General features: G+C 41.5%; 1 long non-coding RNA gene across 5 annotated transcripts in view; it reads left to right on the top strand.

Annotated features, from left to right (window-relative positions):
- Positions 1-15,996, top strand: part of LOC123585750 — a 137,169-nt gene that overhangs the window by 88,773 nt on the left and 32,400 nt on the right. For all 5 annotated transcript variants that reach the window (XR_006706400.1, XR_006706398.1, XR_006706399.1 and 2 more), the window contains one exon: positions 6,390-6,543. This is a non-coding gene — a long non-coding RNA (uncharacterized LOC123585750). The remainder of the gene's footprint in view (positions 1-6,389; positions 6,544-15,996) is intronic.

The raw sequence follows: 15,996 nt of genomic DNA on the forward strand, positions 1-15,996 counted from the left end.
TTGGAAGATCACTCTGGCTACAACACAGAGATTGAATTGGAGGGTGGGTAGAAACCACTTCTAGGCTATTGTGGAAGTCCAGGTGAGACAGAATGAGAGCACGACCTATCATGGTGGCAATGGAGATGGAGGGCAGTGAAGAGATGAAGAGTGACTTAGGAGCCATAACGGAACTTGGCAGTGCACTGGACATGGTGGGGCAGGGGAGGAAGGAGAGTGAAGTGCCAGGATGACTCCTAGGTTTCTGACTTGAACAAATGATTAAGGTATTCACTGAGCTAGGAAAACATGGTAGGCCAGGTTTGGGGATTGTTATCGGTTGAACTGTGTCCTCTCAGAAAAGGTATGTTAAAATCTTAACTGCCAGTATCTCAGCATGTGACCTTATTTGGAAATAGGGTCTTTACAGAGGTAACCAAGTTAACATTAGTGTGGGTCCTAATCCAAAATGACTGCTGTCCTTACTAAAAGGAGAATTTGGGGAGCGCCTAGGTGGCTCAGTCAGTTAAGCGTCCAACTCTTGATTTTGGCTCAGGTCACAATCTCATGGTCTTGAGACCAAGCCCCGTTTCAGGCTCTACACAGAGCACAGAGCCTGCTTGGGATTCTCTCTGTCTCCCTCTCTTCCTGTTCCTCCCCTGCTCTCTTTCTCTCTCTCTCTCTCAAATAACTTTTTGAAAGGGGGGGGGGTGGATTTTGGAAAGAGACAAGCACAGAGAGAAGACCATGTGAGACACAGGGAGAACACCATCTATAGTTCAAGGCATACCTGTGCTACCAGAGGCCAGGAGAGAGGCATGACACAGAATATTCCTCATTGCCCTCAGCAGGAGCCAGCCCTGCCAACACCTAGACCTCAGACTTGTAGCCTGCAAAACTGGGAGACAACAAATCTCTGTTTTTTTAAGCCATCCAGTTGGTGGTACTTTGTGATTGTAGCTCTAGGAAACTAATACAGGAAGGAAAATCAGAACTTTGACCCTGGACAAGCTGAGTTTAAGGGGCTATTTGAGAAACAGCATCACAAGGTAGTTAAGCATGGACTATGAAGCCATCTGCCTGGGTTTGAAGCTAGGCTGTGCTCCTTACCAGCTACGGGAGCACACTCACATTAATGTAAATCTGTTAGCTATAGCCCCCTCACCTGTAACTAGGAATAATATGACCTTTCTCATACGGTTGTCATGAGGAGAAAATGAGCTGAACCTAAAGCACTTAAAATGGTGCCTGGCACATAGTAAGCACTACAAAAGTTTATTTACACATAGACAACACATAAAGCATCCCAATATTGAATAGAGTTGATAACAGAAGTCTGGAATTCAGAAGAGATTTCTTCTTCTTCTTCTTCTTTTTTTTTTTTTTAATTTTTTTAATTTTAGAGAGACCACACCAGTGGTGGGGAGGGGCAGAGAGAGAGAGAGAATCTCAAGCAGGCTCCATGCTCAGTGTAGAAATGAATGTAGGGGCTCGATCCCAAGACCCTGGGATCATGACTTGAGCCAAAATTGAGTCAGATGCTCAACCCACTGAGCCACACAGGCGCCCCTCCATTTTAAAATTAGGACTCATTGGCATGTAACTGAAATCATAAGGGAAAACAAAATGGCCTAGAGAGAGAGTATGGGATGAGAAGAGGAGAGGGCTTCTGACAAGTCTTGACAAGTCTTGACACCTACAACATTAAAACGAGATTCATCAAAGAAGTTGAAACATCAAAGGAGATAAAAAAAAAAATGTCTAGAGAAAACCACAATGAAATATTACCTCACACCTATTAGGATGACTGTTAGGGACTGATTTGTGTTTCCCCACCCAAATTGTATGTTGGAGCCCTAACCCCCAATGTTACAGTATTTGGAGATGGGGCCTGTAAGGAGGTAATTCAAGTTAAATGAAGTACTAAGAGTGGGGCCCTAATCCAATAGCAGTGATGTCCTTATAAGAAGAGAAAGGGACACCTTCTCTCTACTTGCATATGCACAGAAAAAAAGCCATGTGAGGACACAGTGAGAAGTTGCTGTCTGCAAGCCAGGAAAAGAGACCTAATCAGAAACCAACCCTACTGGCCTCTTGATCTTGGACCTCTAGCCTTGAGAACTGTGAGAAAAGAAATGTATGTTGTTTAAGGCACCTATATGTGGCATTCTGTTATGGCAGACTGAGCAAACTAATATAATGACTATAATTTATAGAATGTAAAATAATGTGTTGGTGAGGATGTGGAGAAATTGGACCCCTCATATATTGCTGGTGGGATCAGAAAATGGCATAGCCACTGTGGAATACAGTATGGGGTTTCCTCAAAAAGCTAAACATATAATTACCATATGACCCAGCAATTTCACTCTTAGGTATATGTCCAAATTAATTGAAAACAAGGACTCAAACAGATACTTGTATGCCAATGTTCATTGTAACATTATTCACAAAAGCCAAAAAGTATATCAACAGATGTAGTATACCTATACAGTGGAATGTTATTCAGTCATAAAAAGAAAGAAAGTTCTTACGTGCTAAAAATGGATGAGCCTTGGAAACATTATAGGTGAAATAAATAAGCCAAACACAAAAGGACAAATTATATGATTCCACTTACGTGAGGTATCTATTTTTTTTTTATTTTTTTAACGTTTTATTTATTTTTGAGACAGGGAGAGACAGAGCATGAACAGGGGAGGGTCAGAGAGAGGGAGACACAGAATCTGAAACAGGCTCCAGGCTCTGAGCTGTCAGCACAGAGCCCGACGCGGGGCTCAAACTCACGGACCGCGAGATCATGACCTGAGCCGAAGTTGGCCGCTTAACCGACTGAGCCACCCAGGCGCCCCTACATGAGGTATCTAAAATAGGCGAGTTCATAGGAGCTAGCAGGGTTTGGGGAAGGGAGAGATGGGAAGCTATGTATTAATGGGAACAGAGTTTCTGTTCAGGGTGATAAAGTTTTGGAAAGAGATAGTGGTGATGGTTGCACAACATGGTGAATGTTGTTAATGACACGGAATTGTATATTTAAAAATGGTTAAAAACACAAGTTTTATGTTATGTATGTTTTACCACAAAAAAATAATAATGACTAGAGAGTTTGGAAGATGGCAAGAGAGTGTGGCCTCATGGAGTCAAGGAAAAGAAAGTTTATCAAAGGAGAAAGTAGTTAATTAAGAATGTTAAAGGTGAATAAGTGAACTGATCCCCTTAGCAAGAACCGATCAATGGAAATATAGTAGTAGAAGTCAGACAGGGTGGGTTGAGGAGTAAGTAAAAGAGGAGGAAATGTGGGTGGTTGTAGCTAAGTCCGTCAAGAAGTTTGATAAGATGAGAGAATTGAATATGTTTGATGTTGATGGGGAAGATACTGATTGAAAAGAGGGGTCACAGAAGAATGAAGGGATCGTCTAAGGGCAACTTGCTTGAGGCAGAGCAGCAGAGTCCAAAGCATGGGTACAGTGGCTGGGCTGAGACAGGAAGAGGAACTGCCCCTAAAAAGCAAAAGGAAGAGAAGGAGAGATGAGGGCGATTGGGGATTCAGTTCTCTTGTGAAGTAGAAGGTGAGATCCACCAGCTGGGGGCAGCAGGGGGGTGAGACTGAAGGAGAGAAGTCGAAAAGACTGGAGAAGGTTTGAAGTCAGCATGTGGGAAAGGGAATGAGGAGTGAAGGTGGGTTGTCTTGCAGTGATAGGTGACTTTCTCCAGCACTGCTCAGCTACCGGAGTCAGATTTGGAGAGAGCATGGAAGGAGGGGCCTGCTCTGAGTTAGGGTTTCCCCAGATGGTACAAAATTGAAGGTGCAGGAGAGTTGAAGGCTGAAGAGGCAGAAGCCATGGGGAGTTACCAGGGGGCCCAGAGCTCTGAAGGTGGGGGAGGAGTAGCCAGCAGGGTGAGGGGTTAGGAAGTGGAGAGCATTACCGAATGCTACCCACACTTATCAGGGGAGCATTTTTGAAGTACAATTTCAATCACATCCCTCCCTTTGAATCCACCAACTTAAATAAAGACTGAGCTCGCATTAAAAGCCTTCCCCAGTGGGGTCCAAATGTGTCCCACTTCAGACATATTCCCAAAACCTTCCCCATCATCTTCTGTCCCTTCTGTTCCTCTTGGTAGACCTACCCAATAGTGAACCAAATTGGACTATAAGTTCTCCATTGCTTTCTTACCTCTGTCCACTGCTTATGTATTTTACTCCCTCAGGAATGTCTTCTCCATGACATAAATCACACTCCTTTAGCAGCATTCTTATGATACTTAATGCACATGTCTATTACAGCCCTTGCCACATTTTATTCTAACTTTTTTGTTTACATTTGTCAAGGGTATCTGCTGTACTCATCTGCCCAACATCCCTTCTACCATGGCCCCTCTCTTTTTTTGGCAACAGATCTACCGTGCAGTTAGATAATTGCCCTTTCTTCACTCATCTGGATCTGGCATGACTCCCAGTGCGGCTCCAGGACCATCAGGCTATAGTTGTGGGCACATGACCCAAACCAGGCCAATCAGCATCTTTTCTCGGGATCATATACATGGAAAGTGAAAAGATCTCTCTCTCTTAGGTCTACTAGCTGAGATGATGTCATCCAGAAGTTGTCTGTGGCCAGTTTCCACACCTTGACTTCTAACCACTTCCACATAAAGGAAGCCAATTGAAATGGGGGGCTGAGGGGGACGGAAACCCAGGCAGGGATCACATTATTTGACTGATGCCACCTGATGTCACCTTCTTTCCTGGAACTCACAATTGTACCAGCCATTCAAGTGCCTTTTTTGCTTAAGCCTGCATGAGCTGGTTTTGTTTACTTGCTCCCAAAAGAGTCTCAATGAGTCCTCAGCTAGACATAGACTTTGAATCCCAGCACCTTGCATAAAGGGTGACCAATAATGTGAAAGAAACATTGAAATCCTAACAATCATTCCAGGCCCAATTCAATTTCATATCCATCTATAAAAATTTTACTAAACCTTCAGACCAAATAGGATCCTTCTCAGAACTCTAACTGTGACTCCTAGTGGCCTGTTACAGACTTTGCTTCTTATTTTGGCTGTTTGCATTATTGGCCATCTCTCCCTACCAGATAATAAATACACTGGATGCAGGGCTTAAGTCTGTGTAGTAAGTGCTCAGTAAAAGTTAACTCTTCTTCATTGCTCTCCCATGTGCACAGAGGGAAAAAGAAAGACAGTGAGACTCAGTTTCTGCTCTGAGGCGCTCGCAGCACATGTTCAACAAATAATGGGAATTGCCTTGGCCTGAATAGAAAATGAATAGAGAAGAAAGAAAGTAACATATATCCTTCCGGAGAAACAAAGCTCTAGACTGAGAGCAAAAGATATTTTTATCAGGAAGTGTTAGAAGAATGCAGAATAGGCTCAGAAACATTTTATAAGTAGATCAGGAACCAAATATACTGGAAATATAAAACCACTCACAAATAAAGTCAAACACAGCATTTCCACAAGTATACATTAGCAACCATAGGAGTCAGTAAATCCTCTTTTCACTGTCTCCAAATTTCTTTCCAATTAAATACAAGTAAGTTAATCTGATTCCCCGTATATGTGTAACCCTAGATAAACACAATTGCTATAAAATGCCCTGCTTCAAAATACAAATCAAAGCCACACGGAGATGCCACCTCACACCAGTCAGAGTGGCTAAAATTAACAACTCAGGAAACAACACATGCTGGCGAGGATGTGGAGAAACGGGAACCCTCTTGCACTGTTGGTGGGAATGCAAACTGGTGCAGCTGCTCTGGAAAACAGTGTGGAGGTTCCTCAAAAGATTAAAAATAGAACTACCCTATGACCCAACAATAGCACTACTAGGAATTTACCCAAGGGATACAGGAGTGCTGATTCACAGGGGCACATGTACCCCAATATTTATAGCAACACTTTCAACAATAACCAAATTATGGAAAGAGCCTAAATGTCCATCAATTGATGAATGGATAAAGATGAGGTTTATATATACAATGGAATACTACTTGGCAATGAGAAAGAATGAAATCATGCCATTTGCAGCAACATGGATGGAATTGAAAGGTATTATGCTGAGTGAAATAAGTCAGAAAAGGACACATATCATGTTTTCACTCATATGTAGATCTTGAGAAACTTAACAGAAGACCATGGGGGAAGGGAAGGGGAAAACATAGTTACAAACAGAGAGGGAGGAAGGCAAACCACAAGAGACTCATAAATACAGAGAACAAACTGAGGGTGGATGGGGGAGTGGGGGAGAGGGGAAAATGGGTGATGGGCATTGAGAGGGCACTTGTTGGGATGAGCACTGGGTGTTGTATGTAAGCCAATTTGACAATAAATTATATTTTTAAAAAATTAAATAACTTAATTGATTAATTTAATTTAATGCCCTGCTTCTCCAGAGAACACTGATGAAGCTTACATTGTTCCAACTATTCCGGCTCTATCTTAAATATGGTGGCAGAACTTCATTCAACTCTGTGGCCCTCATGCACCACCACCCTGAAGCTTTCAATCTGCAGACACTCTGGGAAGGGAATATCTGTTGGATGAATGGTGAGCAACTTAAATCAAACCTTCTCCCTCAGGTGTGATCATATCCAACTTCCTCACAGTTTTCTCTTCAGCTCCTTCAGAGGTTTAAGAGTCCAGCTGGACAGCCAAATTGAAGCAGAAGTCTATGCCAGAATCTTGGAATCTTAGTCTAATCTCTGGATAGCCTTGGGAGAATCAGGCAAAAGGCATCTGACAAATATGCCCAAAGTGATTATGTCACCTCAGCAGTAAGAGCATTGTTCGGTGTCCTCAGTCACCTGAAAGCTCTCCTTGTTGCAGTTACGATCTGGAGAGACCAGCCGGCTGGCTGCTCAGCAGGGTGTCATCACAAAGTGGCATTACCAGGGTGAAGCACCAGAGGCTCAGGGCCTCAACTTTTCTGCATTTGATCAGAAATTTGATTGGACCTATTGTTCAAGATAGGCGTATTAGTCAAGAGTTCTCCAGAGAAACGGAACCAGGAATGCCTTGTGCAGTAGGATATTAGGAGGAGATTTATCCTAGGAATTGGCTCCTGTGATTATGGAGCCTGATCTGTAAGCTGGAGAGCCAGGAAAGCTGGCAATATAGTTCTGTCTGAGTCCAAAGGCCTGAGAATGGGGGCTGGGGATAGGGGGGAATGATGGTGTTGGTCCCGGGTGAGGCAGAAATCCAACAACCAGGAGCACCAATATCTGAGGGGCAGGAAAAGAGAAATGTCTCAGCTCAAGTTGAGAGAGCAAATTTATTCTTTCTCTGCCTTATTCCATTCTTATTCCTCTACACCCTCAGTGTAGACTGGAGGATCCCCACCTCATTGGCAAGGGTGACCTTCTTTACTCAGTCTACTGATTCAAATGCTAATCTCTTCCAGAGACACCCTCACAGGCACACTCAGAAATAATGTTTTACCAGCTGTCTGGGTCTCCCTTAGCCATATCAAGTTGATAAAATTAACCATCATAGAAGGGTGACCAAACTCTGGGAAACTAAGTCACACTCCCCCAAAACAGTTCCCAGTGGGTTAGAGATTCAACCAACTGGAAATTTAGTCCTTCTACCCTAGTGAAATAAATACAGAAACTTTATGCACAAAAAGGTCAGAGGATTTTTTTTTCTTTTTAAAAAAAATTTTTAAGTTTATTTATCTATTTTGAGAGAGAGAGCAAACAGGGTAGGGAGAGAGAGACAGCGGAGAGAGAATCCCAAGCAGTCTCTGCACTGTCAGCGCAGAACCTGATGTGGGGCTTAAACTCACGAACCCTGAGATCAAAATCAAGAGCCTGACGCTTAACTGAGTCACCCAGGCACCCCAAGAATGTACAATTATTAAAGCATTGTAAGTTTTGAAACAGCCAAACTGAACAATTCAGGTCAGAATATACATGGAAAGACTGAATTATCTGAATTGTGCATCCTACTCCCTGTCATCAGATGATTATATGATTTTGCTTTACTTTGTGCTCTGTAGACACAAGCTTGCTCTTTAGAAGAAGCTTCTTGGGCACTTTGTGAAGGAAGAGCTTAGTGCTTTGAATGGTTTGTTGGGACTCCATCATCCCTTTGGTGCATTTACATATATTTACTGAAAAATTTACTTATATCTAAATAAAAAGAAAAATGAACACATATTAGCATTTAGTATAAAACACCAAACCTGAGTTATAAACCACATTCTACATCATGTCATATTTTTCTTTTTTTATAGGCTCTATTGTGAAAATTTCCCACCATACACAAAAGTCAAGTATAATAATCCTCCATGGGCACCTGAGTGGCTCAGTTAAGCCTCTGATTCTTGATTTCAGCTCAGGTCATGATCTTACTTTTGTGGCTTTGAGCCCCCGCTTCAGGCTCTGCACTGACAGCCTGCTTGAGATTCTCTCTCTCTCTCTGTCTCTGCCCCTCCCCTGCTTGTACTCTATCTCTCTCAAAATAAATAAATAACCCCCCCCCAAAAAAAATCCCCCATGAATCTTTCACCTAAATCCAATAAGCATCTTATTTTGCTGTCTTGTTTCCTATCTCCCTCTTGGTTTGGCTAGGATATTTTAAAGTGAATCCTAGACATTAAATGTCATTTCGCCCCAAAATACTTCATTATACATCTCAAAATATGACGTTTTGTAGTCACAGTGGCAATATCACACCTAAGGATTTTTTTTTCTTGTAAGAAAAGGGGATTAACTATTCCAACTATTACATAGTTGGAATTTTTCTTTATAATAGGCATGTTTTACTGTTACACTAAAATGCACATTTTTAAGTTATTGCAGCACATAATTCATCTGTGAGACCAAATTTTGGTTCTGTGAGGGTAGAGACCATGTTATTTTGCCTTGACCCTGTACCTCTAGCACATAGCACAATGTCTAAGATGCTGTAGGTGCCAAATGAATTTCCAAATAAGCTTCTTTACTCTTGTCATTCTATTCTAATTTAAAAAGTGTTCACAGTCATATAAATTAGGGAAAGGCTGTTTAGTCAACAATCAGAGTCTTTAGACACTATAGTCCATAGTTTCCCAACTTGCAGATAGTGTCTATTAGTGGTTTGTGAAATTAGTGCAGTGAATCACAGCTGGCATTAAAAAAAATAATAAAATAAAAAAAGAATAGAATTCAGTAGGAAAAAAAAAACAGTACATTTAATGAGGATATTGTTTCATGAAATTTTGTTTCCGTTTTGCACATGCTGTGTGGTGATGTAAAATGTATTTCTTAACTCTGGGTTGCAGTCAAAAAGTTGGAGAGCCACTGGTCAGGTCTAATTTATACACACACCCTGCTCCCCAGCCATAACAAACCACTTTCAGTTCCCTAAAATGTCATGCCAGTTTCTGCTCTAGAGGACCTGGTACTTCTTGTTTCCTTTACCTGAAACGTACTTGCTCTCCTTGTCTACCTGTGGGCCCCTGGCTTTCTCTTCAAGATGCTGCTGAAGCCTCTCCCCTGTGAACCCCTGTGATCCTTCTGAGCAGATCCAGACTCCCTACCAGGTGTTTCCCCCTCCCCTTCCACCTGATTCATCACAGTGCTGCTCACTAGACAGGTAGTCACCTCTTCTACTAGTGTGGGTTCCTGAGAATGGGGACTTCATGGTCCTTACCTCATATGCCAGGGCCCCACACAATGGCTGTAGCACTCAGTACATGACTGTCAAATAATTACAGGGCAAAGCCTTTACAAAGAACAAAGCAGTTCTTTATGTAATAAAATAGAATAGCATCCAAACTGAAGCATCCAAATTTTTCAGCAGAAAGTGAAAAAGCAAGATGCCATACAGTGTGGATAACATGCTGCCAGTGTGTGTGTGTGTGTGTGTGTGTGTGTGTGTGTGTGTGTGTGTGTGTGTTTGGTGGCAGAGAGTAGCTTTGGAAGAATACAAAGGAAACTAAGTAACAGTGGTTGCCACCTGGGGACAGGCATAGAAAGGACACTATTTCACTCTCTGCCTCTTGATTTTTGTGCTGTGTGCATGGGTTACCTGTCATGAAAATTAATAAATATTCCTCCAAAATACTTTTATAAGCAGTGAATATAAGAAAGACAAGATTAAAAAAAAAAAGACAAGATTCATGGCTTCCAAATATCCCACATGTAGAAAGGCATAATTATTTTTTCTCGACTGATTTAAAAAAAAAAAAAAAAGCCTGTATCGTCTGTGACACTTAAAGATAAACCTAGACTTTTTCTGATTTACAGCAAAAAGGAGAAGTTGCCTCTCCGTCTAACCAGGACAGCCTGGGTGTAAGGGGGAGACTGGGGTGAATGGAATTGCAGTTGCCCAGAAATAAGCAAACCTCCAACCTTTATGGAAAACCACAGGTCCTTAGGAAAGCCTGACTAATGAACACTCAGCAATTGTCAAAGAAGGCAATGGTAACAAAGTAGAATCTAAGCTAATTTTGTAAGCATTTGGAGAATAGGGTTCTTCTTCCTGCATTCCTCTGATGGGGCTCTCCAAATTCTTCACCTCATTAAAATATTCCTTTATATAAGGCTAATTATGAGAATTAAAAGAGCTGCTTATTACAGACCTGGGTTTCTATGACAACAGTAAAATAAATGCCCAAGTGTCTGAAGCATTGAGAAAAATAATATACACTAATAATAGGTAACCCTGTGAATCCTTTTAATAAAACAACTAATTGAGAGCCAGCTACTCTACATGTTATAACAAGAACGACTGTGGAGATCTGCATACTTCTTAAAACCTAGCAAAACATCCTCTGTTAAAGTCACTGAAAGGATTCTGAGTCAAAATACATCCTACTTTAGGAGTATCATTGAGGTGTTCCAAGCATACCTGTTGTGGAAGAAAAGATAGTTTTCCCTTTTACATTACATTACAAACCTGTCTCTTCCATTTCCTCCCTCCCTCCCTCTCGCTTTCTGTTTTGTTGAAGTGCCTGCTGAAATCCTGGCAGGGGTGACCCTGGCCCCAGGTCAGGGCCTGCCCCAGAGCTGTGTGCAAAAGCAGCAGGGAACTTGCTCCCTCGTGCTGCATCTGGTTCCTCTCCTCAGCGTGGAGGATGGACTCCACATGGGGAGCCCTGAGATGGGCCTTTTCAGATTAATGTTCTCAAACACACGTTCTTTTCTGAAACAAGTTATCTTCCAGACTTATTGCAAAGCAAATGGCATGATCCTCTATATTCATTTGCTATGGCTTCCATAACAAAGTACCCCAGACCAGGTGGCTTACACAACGGATGTTTATTTGCTCACAGCTCTGCAGCCAGCAGTCCAAGATCAGGGTGTCAGTGGGCTTGGCTTCTTCCGAAGCCCCTCTCTTTGGTGTGTGGGTGGCCATCTTCTCCTACCTGTGTTTCCCCATCATCTTCCCTTTGTGTGTGCCAGTGTCCTAACCTCCTTCCCTTATAAGGACACCAGTCATATTAGATTAGGGCCCACCCTGAAAACCTCATTTTAACTTAATTACCCCTTTAAAGACCCTGTCTCCAAATACAGTTACATCCTGAGGTTCTGGGGGTTAGGATTTCAACATACGAATTTGGGGGAGCACAGCAGGATCAGTTCATACCAACTAGCATGCTCCTTTCCAAGGTCATTTTGCTGTCCTTTCCAGTAAGGTGAGCACCACCCAATATAATTGTTGTCTTTGTAAGAGGAGGGGATTAGGACACAGATACACATAGAAGGACAAATGCCATGTGAACATGAAGACAGCCATCTACAAGCGAAGGAGAGGGGCCTCAGAAGAAACCAACCCTGCTGATACCTTGATCTTGGACTTCTGGCCTCCAGAACTGTGAGAAAATAAATTTCTGTTTAAGCCCCCTGATCTGTGGTATTTTGTTACAGTAGGCCCAGCAGACTAGTGCACTTAGACTGGAAGAATTGTTGCGGCTATAGCTTATCCGACAATCTGCCACACCCTCCAAGACCTTATGTTCCTTGTGGTCTGGAATTCTGTTGTTCTTGTGCATCGTTGGCATTAAATAAATATTATGTGTTATTAAGCCTGTTTTTCAAGGCAAGAGAAGAAAGAGAAGCCAGAGAAAATTGTAAAGGATCAGAGAAATATGAGGGAACTAGAAGAATGTTTGTGTCACAGAAGCCAAAGAAAAAGAGAATCTTGGCAAGAGATCTTTGGAAATCTCAAGAAGGATGAGGGCTGGGAAATGGCCATCAGATTTGAAAATTGGTAATTGACACACCAAATAGTTTGCAGTGTGAGAGGGGCTGAGATGGGTGGCAGGGAAGAAATTCATCAAGGAGAATTTTACATTTTTACCGTATATTTCTACTGCTTGGTATGTTTTACATTAAGGATATAGCTACATGTAAATTTTTTCTTAACATATAATCATTTTAATTTTTTTTTATTTTTTTTTTTTGAGAGAGTGCACATGCAGGCACATGAGCTAGGGAGGGGTAGAGGGAGAGAGAGAAAGAGAGAGAGAGAGAATCTTAAGCTGACTCCACACCAAGTGTAGAGCCTGAATATTTTTAACTGAGCAACCCAGGTGCCCCTCTCCCATATAATTTTTAAAGAAAGAAAATGAAGTCCTCTCTGGGCCCTCTACCCCTACCTTTTGGAAGTACAGACTTCCAAGAGTTTAGTGCACATTCTTATACATTGCTGGGGAGTGCAAAATGGAAGAACCCCTTTGGAGGGCGATTTGGCAATAAAAAAAAAAAATCAAAATTATAAATGCAGTTAACTACACTTTAATAAACTTGTTTAAAAAACATTACAAATGCATAAATCCTTTACACACACCCATACAAAATGGCACTATGTACAAGGATATTCACTACAGCTTTATGATAGGAAGTCGGAAATAATCCAAGTGTCTTCCAATAAGGGACAGTTAAATAAACTGTGCTACAGACACACAATGGAATCTTATCCTGCTGTTAAAAAATGAGGAAGCTCTTCTTGTACTGATATGGAAAGATTTCCAAGATAGATTAAATGAAAAAAATAAGATACAGAACAGTTGTATGCTCCTTTTATGTAAGTAAGTAGGCAAAAGAAGAATACATTTATAAGTATACAAATAATATATGTATTTTTAAATTTGCTTATATTTGCATAAATAAACTCCAAAGGGATAAGAAGCAAATAGAATTGGTTACCTGGAGAGAAGGGTGTAGATAGGGACAGAGGATCATCCTAGATTATTTTCCCATTTATATACAATGTTATTAGATCCTTATAACAAATCTAAGGCAAGTATTATTATCCCCATTTTACAGATGAAGATTAGAAAAACTAAGTCACTTGCCTTGTTTATCAGTTTAGGCAGCTGGTAAACAAGGAGCCTGATTCCAGTCTAGCTCTGCCTGGCTCCAAAGTCCATGCTGTAACATCGTTCAAACTGTTCCCCAAATAAACACAGGCCCCTGGTCTTCAGATTTATGATCTAAAATAAGTGACATCAAAGGCAGAATAATCAAAAGTAATAGCCAAACATATTTTAACATGTTTATGCAAATATAAGGGGTTAGAGATTGGGAGATGTTTTTTTATTAGAGTGGCTGGTTTTACTGGTAGTTTGTGTTTGTTTATTTGTTCCTTTGTTGGCTTCCTGGCTTTTTAGATGTCTGGTTTGGAAGCAATAAGTGGAGGAGGGGATGGAAAGATGATCTACTTTATGTGGTATATACAGTTCCCTTAGGCAAATAATTTTTTTGAAGCTTTTGAAGTTTTGCATTTGTGCTGTTTAGCTCCTGTACATGTGGTCCAAGAAAGCCTGGAGATAAAGGAAGGGAAATAAAAGGTGAAGAAAAGTCCTTTCCTGGTTAAGACTTCTGCTATCACTGCTACAAGTCTTCTGGGTAGAAAGGACTTACTGTCTGAGCATAAATGGAAAAGTCTGGAGTTCATCCAACGACAAGAAGGTTTTGGCACCCAGTTAAGTTATACTGAGTGTTCTAGATCTTTTCTTAACTAATTGTGTCCTTTTTTCCATGTCATAAGGAAATCTCTCTTAGGCCAGAATCCTTTTCTAAATGGAAATATCCAAGCCTTGAATGAAGTAGCTCTTACTCTGAGTAGTTCACATCCTGAAGTCCATTGGTTACATATTCATGGTTGTTATTTATGTGTAAGACCTGAGTGGTCCTTCAGAGGGGTTCTAATTAGAACTCTCTGAATGGCAAGGATTTTTTTTTCAAGTTTAGTGAAAAAGAGGGGAACCTTCAGAACCCATAGTAGAAAGTGGAGGGTTCTCCATGTCTCAGTTCTCTGATAAAGATGGAATAATAGAGTAGTCGCTTTTTCCTGAGGTGACTCCTGTCCTCACTGCAGTGACTTACAATGCAAGGACCGCACAAAATTGTTGCCCTAGTTCCAAACTACCTTATGAATACTTTGCCTTTGTCTTGCAGCAAAGCTGACATCCGGCCTTGGCCCACGGGCCTTTGGTACTCCCAGCATGACTAGACCACACCTTGTGGTGCTTTTGTTCTGGAGACCAGCCTCTCCTTGGCTCATGACAACTAATAGAAGATGAAGCAATCTTAGCTATGACACTGCTAAAGTCAATGTAGGGTAAAACTTTCCTTCTTTGTGGTCTTAAGGGGAAATAAGAACCACTGTGATCTGCAACACTTGAAAGAGACTTAGCACTCCCTTGGTAATGGATTAAGTATGACACCCAGATCCCTCCCCCCAACCCCCAATCCACTGTCAGCATCAAAGCAAACATCTGAATGTGTTGGCTGGTGAAATGGTTTATTGGCTGGGCAGTGTCTCACTGTTTTCATTCAGGGACCCTCAGTTCATTAATTTCACTACTTATTCATTGCTCATTTTCTCATTCATTCGTATGTATTGAGCCAGACGTCATATTAAGCACTGCGCTTGCAACAGAACAAGACAGAGAAGCAATCCCTGACCTCAAGGAGCTTATGGTCCAGCTGTAGTTCTCTCCCTCACCACTCCCAAACTTCAAACTGCTCCCTCTCATCTGATCTTCAGGCTTCAGAGCCAGAGCTCTGTCTCTCGATCTGCACGAGTGCCAGTTGTCACTGGAGAGCCCTTAGCCTATCAGCTTCCAGCTGAAGGAAGTAGTGAAGTCTAAAAATAATCAGCATTATATAGTTTGAAATACCTTTCTTATTTGGAAAACAACTCATTTGAGCCTCTCCACATATTTGAGCTGGGTGGAAATTTCTTTCTTTCTTTCTTTCTTTCTTTCTTTCTTTCTTTCTTTCTTTCTTTCTTTCTTCCTTCCTTCCTTCCTTCCTTCCTTCCTTCCTTCCTTCCTTTAAATAACAGCCTTATTGAGACATAATTCACATACCATACAACTTAACATTTAAAGTATGCAATTCAGTGGCTTTTATTTTTGTAATGGTTATTTATTTTTGAGAGAGAGAGAGAGAGAACAAGCCGGAGAGGGGCAGAGAGAGAGGGAGAAGCGGGCTCTGTGCTGAAAGCAGAAACCCCTATGCAGGGCTCAAATCTGAATTGTGAGATTATGACGTGAGCCCAAGTTGGATACTTTAACCAACTGAGCCACCCAGGCGCCTCATCATTAGCCATTTTAAAGTGTACATTTAGTACACTTTAAAGTCAGTAACATTTAGGGGTGCCTGGGTGGCTCAGTCGGTTAAGCGTCTGACTTCAGCTCAGGTCATGTTCTCACAGTCTATGAGTTCGAGCCCCGCGTCGGGCTCTGTGCTGATAGCTCAGAGCCTGGAGCCTGCTTCAGATTCTGTGTCTCCCTCTCTCTCTGCCCCTTCCCTGCTCATGCTCTGTCTCTCTGTCTCAAAAATAAATAAAAACATTAAAAAAAAATAATAAAGTCAGTAACATTTAGGGTTTTCACAGTATTGTATAAACAACACCTCTCTGTAGTTTCAAAACTTTTTCATTATTCCAGAACTCCTGTACCCATTAAATAATCACACCCCATTTCCTCCTATCCTTAACCCCTTGCAACCTCTAATCTGCTTCCTATCTGTATGGATTTGTCTATTCTACATATTCTTAAAA

Source organism: Leopardus geoffroyi, chromosome C3 (genome assembly GCF_018350155.1).
Source record: "Leopardus geoffroyi isolate Oge1 chromosome C3, O.geoffroyi_Oge1_pat1.0, whole genome shotgun sequence".
NCBI classification, from domain to species: domain Eukaryota; kingdom Metazoa; phylum Chordata; class Mammalia; order Carnivora; family Felidae; genus Leopardus; species Leopardus geoffroyi.